Here is a 20,121-nt window from a genome sequence, read left to right as displayed (position 1 = left end):
GGGCAAATCTACTGCAAAAGAACTCTTTAAAGTGTTGAAAAGCAAAGATGTCACCTTGAAGACTAAGGTGTGCATGACCCAAGCCATTGTATTTTCAATTGCATCATATGCATGCGAAAGCTGGACAATGAATAAGGAAGACTGAAGAAGAATCGACACCTTTGAATTACAGTGTTGGTGAAGAATATTGAATATACCACGGACTGCCAGAAGAACAAAGACACCTGTCTTGGAAGAAGCACAGTCACAATGCTCCTTAGAAGCAAGGATGGTGAGACTTTGTCTCATATACACTGGACATGTTATCAGAAGGATCAGTCCCTGGGGAAAGACATCATGCTTGGTAAAGTAGAGGGTCAGTGAAAAAGAGGAAGACCCTCAATGAAATAGACTGACACAGTGGCTGCAACAATAGGCACAAACATAACAATGATGGTGAGGATGACACAGGGACCAGCCAGTGTTTCGTTCTGTTATACATAGGGTCTCTGTGAGTCAGAACTGACTCGACAACACCTAACAACAACAACATGGATTAAATTATGCCCCCCCAAAATGTGTGTCAACTTGGCTAGGCCATGATTCCCAGAATTGTGTGGTTGTCCACCATTTTGTGATCTGATATGATTACCCTACGTGTTGTAAATCCTAATCTCTATGATGTTAATGAGGCAGGATTAGAGGCAGTTATATTAATGAGGCAGGACTCAGTCTCCAGGATTAGGTTATATCCTGAGTCAATCTCTTTTGAGATATAAAAGAGAGACGCAAGTAGAGAGGAGAGGGGACCTCCTACCACCAAGAAGGAAGACCTGGGTGCACAGCATGCACTTTGGGTCCAGGGTCCCTGTGCTGAGAAGCTCTTAAACCAGGGGATGACTGATGACAAAGACCTTCCCCCAGAGCTGACAGAGAGAGAAATCCTTCCTTTGGAACTAGCACCCTGAATTTGGACTGACTTCTAGCCTCCTAAACTGTGAGAGAATACATTTCTCTTTGTTAAAGCCATTCACTAGTGATATTTCTGTTATAACAACACTAGATAACTAAGACACATGGCTTTTAAATGGTAATTTAATATCCCTTCATAAAAACAAAACACCATTTTTTAATAGTGTCAATAATGCTATTTAAATTTAATATGGATTTGCATTTGGAAAACTTACGTCCTACCCTCGTAGGAAACAGTTTATAGCATGTAGGATGAATTTGGATATCTTCCAACACGACCCAACATTACTTTTTTTAAGATTCCAAGTATAGACTATACTTGTTTTATGTAATTTGTGTTATTTTGTTAATGAGTTCCTAATTTTCATGAGGAAAGATCAGGAGAAAATAAATTAAAAGTTTGAAAGATAATATGGAATACTGGAATATGACATTAACAAATGTTTATGAGCATCCTTTGCTTCAAATGTTAAAAAGGAAAATATGTGCTCTGTTCTCTCTGTATCCTCAACATCTAGCAGAATGCCAAACATTAAAGAATAACATATGTATAATGGGAATTCCAGAAGACTTAATTGTGCTCATGTGGAATATGTACATAGACCAAGAGGCAGTCATACGAACAGAATCACGAAATACTGTGTGGTTTAAAATCAGAAAAGACATGTGTCAGCATTGTACCCTTTTACCATACTTATTCAGTCTGTATGCTGAACAAATAATCCGAGAAGCTGGGCTATATGAAGAAGAACAGGGCATCAAGATTGGAGGAAGTCTCATTAGTAACCTTTGATACGCAGATGACACAGCCTTGCTCGCTGAAAGCAAACAGGATCTGAAGCACTTATTGATGAAGATCAGACCACAGCCTTCAGTATGTATTACACCTCAACATAAAGAAAACAAAAATCTTCACAACGAGACCAATAAGCAACATCATGATAAACAGAGAAAATACTGACGTTTTCAAGGATTTCATTTTACTTAGATCCACAAACAACACCCATGAAAGCAGCAGTCAAGAAATCAAAAGACACATTGCACTGGGCAAAGCTGCTGCAAAAATGACACTTTGAGCCCCTGCCCCAAGCCATGATATTCTCTTTTCTTCTTTTTTTAAATTATTAGGTGAAGTTTATTTGGGCAGAAGATTTTTTGAATGGGATAGCACCAAATCACATGTTGGAAGGTATTCTCCCCAAGTATCAGCAGTGACTGGTCTATATTTACCAAACTCAGAAGCAAAAGGAGCTTATTTCTGATTGGCTTATACAATTTACTTTTTTTTACTCTTATTTTTATTGTGCTTTAAGTGAAAGTTTACAGCTGAAGTTAATTTCTTATCCAAAAATGTATACGCATATTATTTTGTGACATTAGTTGTGATCCCCACAATGTGACAGGACACTCCCCCTTTCCATTCTGGGTTCCCTGTGTCCATTCAACCAGTTCCTGTCCCTTCCTGCCTTCTTATCCTGCCTCCAGACAGGAGCCACCCATTTGGTCTCATGTATATGACTGAACTAAGAAGCACACTCCTCACGTGTATTATTCTTTGTTCTATAGTCTTGTTTAATCTTTGCCTGAAGAGTGGGCTTCGGGAATGGTTTCAGTTCTGGGTTAACAGGGCGTTTGGGAGGTCAAAGTTTTGGGGGTTCCTCCAGTCTCTGTCAGACCATTAAGTCTGGTCTTTTTATGTGAATTTGGCCAAGCCACGGTATTTTCAATTGCCTTGTATGCATGCAAAATCTGGACAACAAATAAGGAAGACAAAGAAGAATTAATGCCTTTGAATTATGGTGTTGGCAAAAAATATTGAATATACTATGAACTTCCAGGAAAACAAACAAATCTGTCTTGGAAGGAGTACACCCAGAATGCTTCTCAGAAGCGAGGATAGTGAGACTTCGTCTCACATACCTGAACTTGTTATCAGGAGGGACCAGTCTCTGGAGAAGGACATTGTGCTTGGCAAAGTAAAGGGTCAGCAAAAAAGAGGAAGACCCTCAACAAGATGGATTAACATAGTAGCTGTAACAATGGGCTCAAACACAGCAACGATTGTACGGATGGCACAAGACTGGGTAGTGTTTTGTTCTGTTGTACATGGGGTTGCTATGCTTTGGAACCAACCTGATGCCACCCAACAACAACAAAATATATATATATATGTACACACATATATATGTATATAAAATAAAACACATTATATGCAATATACCATTTTATATAATATATATTATGATATAATGTAATCATAATATATACATATAATATACATATTATCCAATAAAAATCATATAGCAAGATATGGGAGACCTGCTTAGAAACAGACTTTTGGACTGGATGACCTTCTGAATCATTCATTACATATCTAACCATTCTTTGCTTGAATTGCTCCACAATCTTTGCTAACAACTTCAATCTCATTGTTGCTGACAATCACTCTGTATATAGTACCTTAAGAGCTTATTGCCCAGGAGCAGTCCTTACTATTTATTACTTACGGAGACTATTACACACACACAGTTGTTAATTATATTGCACTTGAGATGAAATTAAACAAGCCCCAACTGTGTTTACTGAACTACAACTACCAGAGAATTCATTTAATGTATAGCCCTCAATGTAAGCGTCACTCTACCCTACGATGACAGAGACTTTAAATAAAAACTGTGCTGTAACTAAAAGTGGAGATGACTGTATATAAGTCAAGATGGAATCTCCATTCTTCACTTAACATACAACACGCATAATGCTTGTTCTCTCATCCCTCCATCATGTTTTTGGGGATTCAGATTGGTATGTGGCCAGCTACTTGAAAGAACAATGAATTCACAATAAAGGGCATGAGCACAGCAGCTGACAACAGACCAGTTCAATCATCCAAAATTCATTCATTTATTCCATTCTTCCATTCAAAAAGCATATATTGAGCACTTACACCAGTTCGGTGAAAACGAAAATTACAATGCAATGTGCCATGAACTATGATCCTGAAATGTAGAAGGTACAATTGTGGTATTTCTCCACTGAGGGAAAATGCATTTAAAATGTAGCAGAGTACTGGAACACTTCTCATAAACTTTGATTTGTAATAATTCTGCTCTCAGTGAAATAGAATGAAAGGACTGAAAACAACTCATGCCACCCACAAAGGGACATCGTGTACTGTTAAGTCTTTGACACAAACTCTTAACTTCATTTGCCAAAAACAATCACTCCAGAGAAGTCAAGCCTTTCTTGAGTTCAGCAGGCATTCCTGAAAATACTCGTGTCTGCCCTCTTTCAACTCTAAATACAAGTTTCATAGTGTAATGGCACAAAAACACTCCCTCAACTCCAGCTGCTTTGTTGTTGTCCTGTGCCATTGAGTCAACTCCAACTCATAGCGACCCTAGAGGGTTTCCAAGGCTGTGATCTTTATGAAGCAAATCGCTTAGTTCCAGCTAGCATTACTAAAACTAAAGCACATTAATAATTGGTTATATAAATCTTGTAAAAATGAGAATTATAATCAGTTCACTGGAAGTATCACAAGTGAATTATAATTTGTTCCTGAAGCCTTTCTTCCGGGTTTTTTCCTACACTATGACATCTGACTTTTTTATACTTTATGACATGTGATTAAGAACCCTTAGCTTATGGAGTTTTGAATGAGTATATGTTGTTGTGTTGTTAGTTGCCATCGCGCGTTCGCTTCCGACTCATAGCTACCGTATGTACGACAGAACAAAAACTGCCCGGTCCTACGCCATCCTCACGATTGTGGTGACGCTTGAGCCCACTGTTGCATTCACTGTGTCAATCCATCTTGTTTAGGGTCATATATATATATACATTGCATTTGATTTACTTAATCTGGAGTGGGGCTGGTTATCTGTGTTTTGTACAAGGATTCCCAGGTGATACTAAAGTGCTACCAGGATGCGGACCACTTCTAAGGATTAGAGAAACTGAATAGGAGAAAACTGATGTCCTCTAATGCAGATGTCAACCAAGTCCACGTTTTTCTTTAATATTCACAACAATCCAATTCGGTTACAAAGTCGCACATTTTTTGATCATTCTCTGGGTTTGCTGAAGATATTTACCATCGAGTTTGGGACACAGATATTTATTCACCTGCAAGGCAGAATATAACAAAAGCTTTGCTCGTATTCATACTTGGGCTCCAGGAGACGGGAGGAAAACTTTCAAGGAGGCGCTAACACTGGGCTAGGCTTGGGAAACACTGTGACAGGAAGTAAGAAAGGTACAAGATATTCTAGACATAGGGGTCTTTGTTAGGAAATATAACAAAGATGAAGAGCTTACCCATGTGTCATTCATTTATTCATTCAATTACTCATTTACTACTCTTCAGCCTATATCTACTGAATGGATACATTTTTCATGCTAATCTTTGTAATGGTATTACACATATTCAAATAAATTACTCCTTGAAGCCCACCATCAATAAGTTTTTGGGCACGCTTACGTTGGTTTCAGATGAAAACACGTATTTAAAAAAATAGCATGACAAATTTTTTAAAATTTGCCACCAGCTTACAGATGTCTTCTCACTAAATACCAAGGGGCCTTAAAAACAGACATTGACAATTTCAGATAAAAATTAAGACAAAAATACTTGTGTACAAATTTTATATAACATTGATAAGATGCAATAGAAACATAACATGTCTTAACATGGCCACTTTTATAAACAAAGCTATTTCATTAACAGCCTACAGATGTTCTGAAGTTTTGAATGAGAACATTTATTTAGAAATTATAATCTCATGACTAAAGAAAAGTTTATAACCTTGAACTGTATCTATGAAAAGAAACCTTTCATCATTTCCACATTTAATGTTTATATTCACGAGTAAGAAAGGAGATAATTTTGAAAGCAACCTGTTTGAGATGAGCAGCTAGTCTTCCACTCTGCTTCAGAGTGTTGTTTGAAATTCCACCCTCCTGCTGGGAAAAGTGGTTTATGTCCAAATATTACAGTATTTGAAAAATGAAATAAAGAGCTATAAAAATCCAGTGAATTTATAAATCCTGTCAAGAGACTATTAAAAACAAAAGCCTACACCACCAGTTACCAGTTGCCGTTGAGTTGATTCCATCTCAAGGAGACCCCATGTATCTCAGAGTAGAAGTGTGCTCCATAGGGTTTTCAATGGCTGAATTTTTGGAAATAGATTGCCCGGCCTTTCTTCTGAGGTATGTCTCCAATCTTTCAGTCAACAGCTGAGTGCTTAACCATTTGCAACACCCAGTGACTTAAAACCCACACTAGCGGGTTGGAATCAAGTTCAAATCCTGGCTCTATGATGCAGCAGTTTTGTGATCTTTGGAAATTTAGTCTTTCTCAAGTTCTTTAAAATGTGATAATAATACTTTAACTTCAAGGTAGATGTGCGTGTAAGGATAAAAATGAGAAAAAAAGAATTTTTTTCTAAGTTCCTAGCATGGTGCCTGGAATACATTAAGTACACGTAAACACTGCTCCCCTCTCCTTTTTCTCCCCTTTCCTCCTTCTATAATAGCTCCTGTTTTTCTGTCTTAAGTAAATTTCAATTCTTGTGGTACTGGTTCAAGGAAATTACTCGTGGGGACTTTTCCAACATATTTCAAAAATATAATAGCAAAGTGCAAGCAGCATACAATGAACGCATATCTAATTCATTTTATTGTACTCACTATTTCTCAAAAAGAATACAGTGTGCCAGCTAAACCTAGCAAGGCATATTTTTAAATTAATATTTTAATTAACATTTCTAATTTTATGTGTAAAACTGCACCCATGTGTTATCTGCTGCCTCTTAAGAAGACAATACTCTATGACAAGCCTACATTTCAGAGGAACCAGTAAAAAAAAAAGACAAAGCATACACTTATATTATGAAAAACATACACTTATATTAATGAGGTATCATCTGCAGTTTAGTTATAACAGCAGATCAAGTCCAGAAGGTATTCTCTTTTTTCATATCCTATTTAAGTGGAGCTGAACTTCAGAAGGCCATTGAGTTTTTTTTTTTTTTTTTTTAATAGATTATTTTCCAAATAGTGCATCCAACAACCCCCGAAACCTAACCCATTGCCATCAAGTCGATTCTGATTCATAGCAACCCTACAGGACACAGCAGAACTGCCCCAAAGAGTTTCCATGGAGTGGCTGGTGGATTGATACTGCTGACCTTTTGGTTAGCAGCCAAACGCTTAACCACTGTGTTACTAGTGCTCCAACCAGAATATTAGTGCTAATTAAAGAGATACACCTCTGATATTTTAACCCTGAACAAAATATTCTCAAATTCAATGAAATATTGAGGTCTCAGTACATCTGGGCTCGTCTGACAGTTTGATGTACTGTGGTGGCTTGCATGCTGCTGTGACGCTGGAAGCAATGTCACTGGCATTTCAAATACCAGCAGGGTCGCCCATAGTGGACAGATTTCAGTGGAGCTTCCAGACTAAGACAGAGTGGGAAGAAGGACCTGGTGATCTACTTCTGAAAAAACTGGCCAGTGAAAACCTTATGTGTAGCCACAGAACATTGTCTGATATAGTGCCAGAAGATGAGCCCCTCAGGCTGGAAGGCACTCAAAGTATGACTGAGGAAGAGCTGTATCCTCAAGGTAGAGTTGACTTTAATGATGTGGATAGAGGAAAGTTTTCAGGACCTTCATTTGCTGATGTGGCACAATTTAAAATGATAAGGAACAGCTGCAAACATCCCTTAATAATCGGAACGTGGAATGTATGATGCATGAATCAAGGAAAAGTAGGAGTTATCAAAAATTAAATGGAACACTTGAAGGGCAATATCCTAGGCATTAGTGAGCTGAATTGGACTGGTACTGACCATTTTGAATTGGACAATCATATAGTCTACTATGCCAGGAATAACAAATTGAAGAGAAATGACATTGCATTCACTGTCAAAAAGAATATTTCAAGATCTATCCTGAAGAACAATGGTGTCTGTGACAGGATAATATCCATATGCCTACAAGAAAGACCAGTTATTATGACTATTACTCAAATTTATGCACCAACCACTAAAATCAAAGATGAAGAAATTGAAGATTTTTTAGCAATTTCTGCAGTCCGAAATTGGTCAAACAAGCAATCAGGATGCATTGATAATTACTGGTGATTGGAATGTGAAAGCTGTAAATAAAGAAAAAGAATCAGTAGTTGGAAAATATGGTCTGGTGACAGAAACGACACTAGAGATTGCATGATTGCATGATTGCAAGACGAACGACCTATTCATTGGAAATACCTTTTTCAACAACACAAACAGTAACTATACACGTGGACATCGCCAGATGGAATAGAATCGACCACATCTGTGGAAAGAGACAATGGAGAAACTCAGTATCATCAGTCAGAACAAGGCCAGGGTCCAATTGTGGAACAGACCATCAATTGCTCATATGCAAGTTCAAGTTGAAGCTGAAGAAAACTAACATAAGCATTGAAAATTTCCATAAGCATCAACGGACAACCCTGAGTATATTCCACCTGAATTTAGAGGCCATCTCAAGGACAGATTAGACAAATTGAACACTAATGACCGAAGACCAGACCAGACATGGGATGACATCAAGGACATAATACATGCGGAAAGCAAGAGGTCATTAAAAAGACAGAAAAGACCAAAATGGGTGTCAGAAGAGACTCTGAAACTTGCTCTTGAATGTAAAATAGCTAAAGCCACTGGAAGAAATGATGAAGTAAAAGAGTTGAACAGAAGATTTCAAAGGGCAGCTGGAGAAGACAAAGTAAAGTGTTATAATGAAATATGCAAAGACCTGGAGTTAGAAAGCCAAAAGGGAAGAACAACCTCAGTATTTCTCAAGCTGAAAGAACTCTAGAAAAAATTCAAGCCTCAAGCTGCAATTTTGAAGAAGTCTATGGACAAAATGTTGAACGACGCAGGAAGCATCAAAAGAAGATGGAAGGGAATACACAAAGTCACTGTACCAAAAAGAATTGGTCAACATTCAACCATTTCAGGAGGTAGCATATGATTAAGAACCAAAGGTACTAAAGGAAGAAGCTCAAGGTGCAATGAAGGCGCTGGAGAAAAACAAAGTTCCAGGAATTGACGGAATATCAACTGAGATGTTTCAGCAAAAAGATGTAATGCTGGAAACACTCAATCATCTATACCAAAAAATTTGGCAGATAGCTACCTGGCCAACCATCTGAAAGAGATCCATATTTGTGCCCATTCCAAAGAAAGGTGAACCAACAGAATGAGAAAATTATTGAACAATATCATTAGTATCACATGCAAGTAAATTTTGCTGAAGATTATTCAAAAATGTTTGCAGCAGTACACCAACAGGGAACTGCCAGGAATTCAAGATGATTCAGAAGAGAATGTGGAATGAGGATATCAATGCTAATGTCAGATGGATCTTGGCTGAAAGTGGAGAATACCAGAAAGATGTTTACTTGTGTTTTATTCACTATGCAAAGGCATTCGACTAAGTGGATCATAACAAATTATGGATAAAATTGCAAAGAATAGGATTTCTAGAACACTTAACTGTGCTCATGAAGAACGTGTACATAGACCAAGAGGCAGTTGTTCAAACAGAACAAGGGTTTTAAATCAGGAAAGGTGTGCATCACGGTTGTATCCTCTCACCATACTTATTCCATCTGTATGCTGAGCAAATAATCCAAGAAACTGGACTATATGAAGAAGAATGGAGCATCAGGATTGGAGGGAGATTCATTAACAACTCTCGATATGCAGATGACACAGCCTTGCTTGCTAAAAGTGAAGAGAACTTGAAGCACTTATTGATAAAGATCAAAGACTATAGTCTTCAGTATTGATTACACCTTAACATAAAGAAAACAAAAATCCTCACAACTGGACCAACAAGCAACATCATGATAAATGGAGAAAAGATTGAAGTTGTCAAAGATTTCATTTTACTTGGAGCCACAATCAACACCCATGGAAGCAGCAGTCAAGAAATCGAACATTGCATTGCATTAGGCAAACCTGCTGCAAAAGACCTCTTTAAAGTGTTAAAAAGCAAAGATGTCACTTTGAGGACTAAGGTGCTTCTGGCCTAAGCCGTGGTATTTTCAGTCACCTCATATGCATGCGAAAGCTGGACAATAAATAAGGAAGACCGAGGAAGAAGTGATGCCTTTGAATTACGGTGTTGGTGAAGAATATTGACTATACCGTGGACTGCCAAAAGAATGAAATCTGTCTTGGAAGAAGTACAGCCAGAGTGCTCCTTGGAAGTGAGGAGGCAAGACTTCATCTTGTGTACTTTGGACATGTTATCAGGAGGGACCAGTCCCTGGAGAAGGACATTATGGTTGGTAAAGTAGAGGGTCAGTGAAAAACAGGAAGACTGTCAACAAGATGGATTGATACAGTGGCTGCAACAATGGTCTCAAACATAGCAACAACTGTGAGGATGGCACAGGACCGGGTAGTGCTTCATTCTGTTGTACACAGGGTCGCTATGAGACAGAACGCGCTTGATGGCACCTAACAATAACAACAGTGTATCTTGAAGAATTAGAAATAAAATGTGTAAGGAGAGAAATTACACAACTAGACAGAAGCAAATGCCCAGTTAAAGTTGGGTTGGATTGAACCAGTTTTAGTGCTTACTGGGGCAGGGAGTGCAGTTGGGCATAAATTAATGAAAAGAACAAGGTTGCTATTTTGAGTTGTCTCCTCAACCTCATTTTCAATGAGATCAAAGTGCCCACAGTAAGTTTTCCAGAGGTATAAAAGTGGTAAATAACACTGGTCTCAATTGGCCAAACAATACAATTTAGAAGGTCAACATGGACCCTCGAATCTGATCTTGTGGAGTGTTTGATAATGACAACTTTGGAAAAAGGAAATGTAATAGTTTATTATATTTTCTCTTCACCTATCTTGTTTTCAAAAATAAAACAGTCACATTTCCATAAGAAAACAGTCATTCCACAGTGTTACTGTTCGGGTCATGTTTAACATTTCTCATAGATGTGACTTTACAAAATCTCTCACCCCTTTGGGTGCTGATACTCTCAATACTAATTATTGAACAAACGTGTGCATATCATTTTGTTGTTTTTCCAACGCATATATTAATTAGAAAAGGAAGCTTACTTCAGTTTTCAGTTGCTAAGTGTAATACCGATAATGTAAACTGTCATAAATTATCTAGCCAGTTAAACATGTGGGTATAAAAATATGACAGAATATTTCCAACAACGTATTTCTGAAAGTATTTTTAATTCGGCGGGGTTAAAACACACCTTAAAGGGACTTATATACTTCCACAGAAATGTAACTACGTCCTTAATAGGGTAATTTGATAGCATTTGACTAGACAATCAGATATTTTTTATTATTTTGATATCGTAATGTAAAAGTTCTAAATAATGGTTGCACGTTGTTTCTATCTTTCGTCTACAATTCAGGATCAGCAACTTTTCCAAGCCTACTTATTCCAGGTAATGCTTTTAATACCATCTATTTCATTCAAATACTGATCGACCAAACCATTCGAGTGTTGATAGATCACCCCATCTTATTTCCATATTTCTCATGGGCTGAAATGGTGTAATAGTTTATAAAACACAAGCTGTTTTGTTTGTTTGCTTTGTTTTAAAATTTATCTAGCTTAGGTTTCCTGAATGAGAATACTGGACCAGATAACTTTTTGGTCCTTTAGATGTCTGTAGCTCTCTCTGGAGCATACGTGAGAAATAAAGCTTAAAACGCGTGCAATGAATAACATATTCAAATGTCCATGGAGAAAAAAAAAAAAAAAAGGCAATGCTTCTGGTATTTTCTGTTTATATAAAGTATGAATTGATTAGGACTATATCGCACTGGAGCCCTGGTGGCACAGTAGTTAAGAGCTTGGGTACTAACCCAAAAGCCAGCAGTTCGAATCCACCAACCGCTCCTTGGAAGTCCTGTGGGGCAGTTCTACCGTGTCCTATAGGGTCCCTATGAGTTGGAATCGACTTGATGGCAAGGGGTTTGGTTTGGTTTTTATATCTCATGGAACTTTTTTTATCTCTTACCATTTAATAATTTTAATGGTCCTAAAATGCATACAGAACTTTAATGTTCTCAAAGTGTTCTCTATGTATTTTGATCTTGATCAGAAAAATAAACAACATAAGTATCATAAAATTTTAAAATTTAGAAGTAATGAAAAGCTATTCCACCGCCTGTGTTTTCGAGAATGACCATTAAGCAAATAAATGACATAAATTTACTTTCAGAAGCATTGCCAATGTTTGACAGGTTTACTAAAGAGACGTGTGTCTTGTGTATGTCTAACCTGGATACTTCATGCTTTGATCAATGTCCACGTTCCTTTAAATTCCTACTATAAAGAAAGAAGTTTAACAAATTTTCAATTACGAATCTTGTCATTATTCTTTCTTTAACTCTCTAACTCTAGATTCACTTGCTAATGAATATTAGCACCTCTTATGTACTGATTTCATCAACCTGCTAGTATTTCTCTTTGTGCCTAACTCTCCTGGCATAAACGGAGGGTCTTCACTCTGCAGCCTCAAGCCTAGCGGAGGCCCTGAGCTCTGCTCCCAGCTCGGTGGAAGGCGGCTGACCGCCACTGCTCTGGCATCCGTCTAAGTGCTTTCTGTCTTCGTCCCTGTACTAACCTGGGCACCCTTTATTCACCGAAGACATTTGCATGAAGTACTTTCATAAAGCCTATTTGACTTCTACTGATATGCTGATTTTCATTCATAATTCTGTTACTTCATGAATATAGAATGTCGATTGTAATTTCCGAAGTACTGATTATGCCTCGATTTTACAGCTCTTTCTTCTGAAATACTTAAGGGGGGGGGGTGTTTCCTGGTGTACTGCCCAGGTGAATACAAGCAGGTATTACAAAGGTAAAAGCAATATAAATAGCAAACCGGACCACAGTGAGAAGACACCGAGGTTTTAGCCTATGCACCACTCTTATCTTGCGAATTGAGTTTTACTTAAAAAAAATCAGTGAACCTTTTTTCTTAAAGAACTTTTAACATGCTTTGTGTTTGGATTCCTGTATAGGAAAGCCAGAAATTATGAGCCGTGACAAGACTTTTTTCCCAGCTTTCCAAGTGTCCTTACGTTGGCTAAAGCAAATAAAACTGTTTTTATATTATTGCTTCTGCCTCCTCCCACGCCTTTCGTTCGGGGCTTACTCCTTAAGCAACTTGCTGCATTTTTTAACTGTGGAATTTAACTGGGAAGAACCTCCCTGCCAATCCCTGTGAACAGGGACACAGCATCGTGCATACACCATAGTGAACGCAGACAAGACCGGAGCCTCGTTTTCCGCGCTCTCTCTCCAGTGTTCTCTGGTCTCCAGTCACAAAAGGCAGCTGAGCGTACAGTTGAAACAAGAGTGCAGTGAATCCCAGTGACTTACCTGAGCAGCAGACAGGGTCCTGGGCTTAATTGGAATCTCGGTTGCCGGGCAAACTCGGGATCCCTAGTCTAGATCCAGCAGCAAGCACAAAAGTGTTTCTGTTTCTTGACAGAGAACGAAAATGACGCAGACCGCAATTGATCAGCAGGATATTGATCACTTTCCTGCTTTTATTCCCTCAGCTTAGGTGCCAGAGAGTCTAGGGCTCAGACATACACCCTCAGGGGCCACAATGATCTCCATTTTCCCCAAATGCATAAAATAACAACAGCCTCCCTCCGCAGCACCGTGGCTCGGCTGCAGCTGCTTTGTTTACCATATAAGTCACACTGGGGTTCCCTCCTCGCCCTCTTCCCGGCTTTAAAGCCCGGAGAGGTGAGAGGCTGAGAAGCATCACCAAACTCCCGCTCAGCCCCAGTCATCACAGAAAGCTGTGGAAACCCTGTCCCCAGCCTTGAACAGAAGCCACATGCAGCTGGAGCCTTCTGAACTCCTACCCCGTAGGAATGTCTGTCTCCCAGGAGGGAGCCGGCTTCCCAGGCAGCTTGAGAAACTTAACCGAGATCCCAGAAAGGAGGCGAGATGCAACTGCCCTCAAAAGGCGCGCTCAGGCGACACCCCTTTACCTGGAAAGTTGCAGTCTTCTAGCTGAAGGGCGATCAGATCCAAGCACAGGCAGGGCAGGTGCGATGCCCGACGAGAGCACGCCCGGCCAATTGCGGTGGGCTTTCCTCTGTCGCCGCCGAGTTGTGGAGCATTCCAAGGCAAACGCACGAAGCCGGAGCCCACGCAGCCGGCGGCGAGCTGGGCGGAGGGAGGATGCTCGCAGAGCCGAGCCCCGGAGGCGGGGAGGTGGGCGCGGGGGAGGAGGGCCGCGCTCACCCCCGCCCTCGCCCGTCCCTCCAGATAAAGTTCGAGTTCCCACGGCTGACCGCGGCGAGCGCAGAGGAAACAGCCCGCCCTGCGTGCCGGCGGCTGCCGGGCCCCGGGTCAGCACAGACTGCGCTCGCAAGGGCAGCTGCGGAGATGCGCGTCCCACGCAGCGCTCTGCGTGGCCGGGGAGGGACCCGGGCTCGGCTGCCCCCGAAGGGCCTCCGCCTGCCTGGCCAACTGCTTTGAGTCAGCCAAAGCTGAGAGCTCGCCAGAAGCCAGCCGGCGAGCAGCCGAGTCGGTGGGGAAAGCCCTCCCCGCGGTCCCGGGTGAAAGCCGGTCACACCTCCAGGCTGGGGCGGGGGGCTCTGCAGGGAGGCTGGACTTCAGTTCGCACCCAGGCCCGGCTTCTGAGCTTCCCGCTTCTTCCCCAGTAAACAAGCACCCCCACCCTACAACTCTCCGAGCGTCCCCACGCCCGTCCTCTGGGCTCCCGGCACCCCCTCTCCTGTCCTCGAGGTGTCAGACTTGCCCTGCAAGAGCGGGAGGATGCGGCTTGCCGCTCGGGTCAACAACGGAAAGGGGCCCAGGGCATAAACGAGGAGCCACTGCGTTCGCTCCACCCCCACGCAGCTAGGTCGGTCTGACAACCTGCCGTAGGAAATCGGTAAGTTTCCAGATATTAAAACCCCAGACGCGGGCCAGCCGAGGAGACGCGAGGTTCGTAGACTGCAGGGGGGCGTGTGTGTGCGCGCGAGTGCGTGTGTGATGTGTGCGCGCTCGCATCCTCCTACTGAGATTTCAGGATAAAAGTTATTTCCTGGCCTATCTCTTTGGTGTTTACACACGAAAATATGATTAAAGTGCGAAGCGGAGAGGAAAAAACAGTGACAAAGTGGACAATAGCTTACTTGTTCTAACTGCGACGCGGTGATTCCCAGCGTGTCACTCACGAAGGCTTGCTTGGTCACGATCCCATTACGACTCCCCTTTTGCAAGAGAAGTCCATTTGTAAAATAGAGTGACGTCCATACGGAATCTTAGCTAGCGATGACCCCACTCGAAGCTCCTTTTCGACTTGATTTCCTGTCCTTTCCCACCGTCCTGGGTTGAGCTGCATGTCGCCAACCGCATCTCCGCAGACGCCTGCCCCAGCTTCGCGCTTGTGCAACAGATGAGCGGCAACCCCCACTCCAGTCCCAGCCCTGCGCTGTTGCACCCTCTGGGAATCCTTGCTGTGCAGACTGCCATTGGGACCAGTTCGTTCCCGGGCAATACAGTATTGCCCAGTGCAATCAAGGGTAGGCAGCAAGCTGGCACCCACACTCAGGCTCCAAAGTGCAAAATCAAAGCATTTCCATCTGGGTAATCTTAGCTGCTGCTGCTGCTTCTTTTTTTTTTCCTTGCATCTTTCACACCAGTTGAGGTTTTTGAAGTATTTACGTGAGTAAATAGGATATTGATAGTGATCACCCACTGAGATGATTGCTCCGTTTAAAAATCACTTTTCTTGTTTTTATTTATCTTTCTCCCTAACTTACTGCTCTTCTCAGAGTTTCATCTCCAGCCCAGCCTTGTCCCCTATTCTAAATTTCTAACAGTGCTCCTTCCAAAATACGGAGCCCACTGAGGCAAATCTGGTGCCTAGAACGGCCCTCCAGCAAACTAAGGAACTAAGCCAGCACGGAAGGAACAACAGAAGGATTGTTTTCCTTCCTTGAATCTTTTTACACTGCCACAACAGTGCACGAACATCATTAAACTGTCCTTTAGTTTTTTTAACGTTAAACAATTGCTTGTGTAAAATATGCCAGAACACATCTATCTGTAGACATAACAATGAAACTTAAATTCAAGTCCACTTTCTGTCTGACAAGGGAAACGGAAGGAAAATCTATGCGATACAAGACAACTGTAAGTATTTTAATATTTCTTCATGAAATAACCAATTGTCCCATTAATGACCAGTAATTAAAATCTTCTAATGCCTGAGCAATAAAAAGTGAAGCTAACATTTATTGACACAATGTTTTTTTCTTGGGCTGATAAATGAAATTCTGCATAGTCTGTTTGAGGGTGTGTCTTTCAAAACAAACCTCTGGTAACTAAAATTCTGCATGTTGCGTGAGTGTATGTCCTTACAATGCATTTTAAAATACGTGCAGAAGAAAGTGGATCAATGACAACACTTATCTATTGATTAGAGATTATGAACTTTACTTTGCAACTTTATCATCTGTATCAAATTAAATATCGCCTTCCTGCCTCTTAGGAAAATGTCATCTCTGTCATGATGTCGGTGACAGATATTTTATATATTTATCTAACTTGTTATTTTTCCCATCTGAAAAGTGCCTGTGAATCGACAATAAACACAAAACAGAGAGGAGGGCATTATACATGTCAGTCATCTGAGTGGGCTGTGCTCCCATGGGAAGAAGAACGTTCTGTTAATCACTCAGCTTCATTTCCAAGAGTTTCATGGGAATTATTGACTGCTGATCTCATGCCACCTAAAAGTACAGGAAAATTCTCTGGAATTTATTTAAATAACCCTGGGCACTGCATATACTACTGTCATTAACAATAGAAAGAGGAAGTATTATTATTTTTACAATTAAAAAAACACAAAGTTGGCATCATTCCACAAACCCGCATTACTTTAAATGCAATTTGTTGAAATTCAAAGAAATTTACAATAAAATATGCTTATCTGGAAACTTTTTGTTTGTTTGTTTAAATATCTTATTCAAGAAAACAAACAAGCACTATTGTTGTTTGGAAAGTAGCAAGAGACAAGTGACCCAGGAAAGAGCAGCAGCACAGCAATTCTCTATAATGCCCAGGAGCCCTGGTGGTGCAGTGGTTAAAAGCCACAGCTGCGAACCAAAAGTTCAGCAGTTCGAATCCAGCAGCAGCTCCTTGGAAGCCCTATGGGGCAGTTCTCTGTCATGGAATTGCAATTATAATTGTTTGAGGAATTCAACTTCCAGCTTACTTTAAAAATTCTTCTTCCACTTAGGAGCTGATACGTAACATGTATGAATCACTTTCCTCCAAAGCTGCTATATCTCAGACTTAGAGACAATGCCACAGAGAGAGGCATTTGAAAGATATAGTTCTGCAATGTAGCACTGTCAGCATTGTATATAAAGGTAATGCGTCTGTATATAATGATGCCATCATCAGATATATATGATTATGTCCATTTCTTATCTTAGACAAAATTGGTAAAAAGGCGAGCCTTGTCTTGAAGCAATTTACCCTGTATCCCCTAGGTGACCAGGACTTGCCCTCATTCTGCACATGGGTTCACCCCAGGCCCTTCACTGAGCGCTCAGCCCACTCAGCTTGCCTTGTACACAGTGATCCCTGCTCCAGGCTCTTGAATTCCCTGTTTTGTCATCAATTTATCTAGACTTTGCTCTAATCCACAGGGACCATTCTATAGACAGAGCTTTACAGCTCCTTTTTATCCCTAAATTAACATTTTCTAAGTTATATTTTCTTCAAAAACTTTAATTTTAATAAATCACTGCACATTATTTAAACATTTCTTAAGTCTTAACAATATTTGACTCTTTTACTACCATTTTCCCTATCGTAAGATTTTGTTGAAAACATTACACACACATTTTTGTGTGTTCACATGATTGTATCCTTGGAATACATTCCAAGGGCTAGACCCACTCTCAGGGTGCAGGGATGTTTTAAAGCTTGGGATAGAGATTGAGTTTCACTGGGGTAGGTAATCTTCTTTCCCCTCTTTTCTTTCTTTAGTTTTGCTGCTGACTTCCTCACTGGGGGGGAAAAAGAGTTATCTCTATTTAATAAGTTGTATTACTAGAAAATGTGAATTTTTCTATTTATGTTTTCTAATGCTTTTGATACTGAATTCTTCTCTCATGAGTTTATATGCTTTTTAAATATTTATAGGGGTTTTAGTGCTTTTCTCCCCACTTGATTTTTGATAGCCTTTAATATATTAAAAACATTAATCCCTTACCATATGGATGGTAGATCATTTTCAGTTTCTATTTACTGTTAAAATTTTGGGTAATTTTGTTTTAAAACATTTTAATTCTTATGTACTTCATACTATCACTTTTTTTCTTGAATGCTCTCTGTTAGTGCTTTAATTTTCCTCAGGGTTGTTCTCCTGTAGAGTTCATTCGTTGTTGTTGTTTTTAACGATTTCATTTTGTATGGAGTTGCTTAGTCAGGAATGTCATGGACCTTGATGTCTTGCTGTTTGAAATCCCAGTCTCACCACTCATTCAGCAAATACATATGGAGTCTATACTAAGTGAAAAGCACTGTACAGCTGCTTGGGGTATATCTGTGAGGAATACAGAAGATCCACCCTTGCAGAACACACACTTTGGGGTAGACAAGCAAAAACCAATAAATATATTAAATGCAATATATCTTAATAGAATAGAGTGGGGGATTAGAAGTGATGGTGGGGAGAGACAGTGACGGTGGGTTGCCGTCATTAAACAGGTTGTCAGGATAGGCTTCATTAATAAGAAATTGATGTGGTTGTTGTTAGGTGCGGTCAAGTCAGTTCCGACGGACAGCGACCCTATGTACGACCTGGTCCTGCGCCATCCTCACAATCGTTGTTATGCTGGAGTCCGTTGTTGCAGCCACTGTGTCAATTCATCTTGTTGAGGGTCTTCCTCCTTTTCGCTGACCCCCTACTATACTAAGCATGGTGTCCTTTCTTGAGGGACTGATCCCTCCTGATAACATGTCCAAAGTATGTGAGACAAAGTCTCGCCATCCTTGCTTCTGAGGAGCATTCTGGCTGTGCTTCTTCCAGCGCACATTTGTTCCTTCTTCTGGCAGTTCATGGAATAGTCGATATTCTTTGCCAACACCTTAATTCAAAGGCATCAATTCTTCTTAGGTCTTCCTTGTTCATTGTCCAGCCTTCACATGCATATGAGGCAATTGAAAACGCCACGGCTTGGGTCAGGCACACCTTAGTCCTTAAAGTGACATCTTTGCTTTTTAACACTTTTAAGAGGTCTTTTGCAGGAGATTTGCCCAATGCAATGCATCGTTTGATTTCTTGACTGCTGCTTCCATGGGCATTGATTGTAGATCTGAGTAAAATGAAATCCTTGACAACTTCAATCTTTTCTCCATTTATCATGATGTCGCTTATTGGTCCAGTTGTGAGGATTTTTTTGTTTTCTTTATGTTAAGGTGTAATCCATGCTGAAGGCCATGGTCTTTGATCTTCATCGGTAGGTGCTTCATGTCCTCTTCAGTTTCAGCAAACAAGGTTGGTGTCATTTGCATATTGCATGTTGTTAATGAGTCTTCCTCCAATCCTGATGTCCTGATCTTCATATAGTCCAGCTTCTCGGCTTATTTGCTCAGCATACAGGTTAAATAAGTATGGTGAAAGGATACAGCCCTGACACACACCTTTCTTGACTTTAAATCACACAGTATTCCCTTGTTCTGTTCGAATGACTGCCTTCTGGGCTAAGTACAGGTTCTCCATTAACACAATTAAGTTGTTCTGGAATTCCCATTCATCATAATATTATCCATAATTTGTTATGATACATAAACAATAGAATACCTTTGTATAGTCAATAAAACACAGGTAAACATCTTTCTGGTATTCTTTGCTTTCAACCAGGATCCATCTGACATTAGTAATGACATCTCATGTTCCATATCCTCTTCTGAATCCAACTTGAATTTCTGGCAGTTCCCTGTTAATGCACTGCTGCAACCGCTTTTAAATGATCTTCAGCAAATTTTTACTTGTGTGTGATATTAATGATATTGTTCAATAATTTTTGCATTCTGTTGGATCACCTTTCTTTGGAATGGG

The 20,121-nt window shown here is 40.3% G+C and overlaps 1 protein-coding gene across 4 annotated transcripts in view; it reads right to left on the bottom strand.

Moving 5' to 3' along the window:
- Positions 1 to 14,226, bottom strand: part of TRPC4 (transient receptor potential cation channel subfamily C member 4) — a 331,985-nt gene extending 317,759 nt beyond the window's left edge. For all 4 annotated transcript variants that reach the window (XM_004389953.2, XM_004389954.2, XM_004389955.2 and 1 more), the window contains exon 1: positions 14,021 to 14,226. The gene's annotated coding sequence lies outside the window, so the exon portion shown is untranslated. The remainder of the gene's footprint in view (positions 1 to 14,020) is intronic.
- Positions 14,227 to 20,121: the final 5,895 nt, after the last annotated feature.

This window comes from Trichechus manatus, unplaced genomic scaffold (assembly GCF_000243295.1).
Source record: "Trichechus manatus latirostris isolate Lorelei unplaced genomic scaffold, TriManLat1.0 scaffold00270, whole genome shotgun sequence".
In the NCBI taxonomy this organism is placed as follows: Eukaryota; Metazoa; Chordata; class Mammalia; order Sirenia; family Trichechidae; genus Trichechus; species Trichechus manatus.
This window is presented reverse-complemented; position numbering and strand designations above follow the sequence as displayed.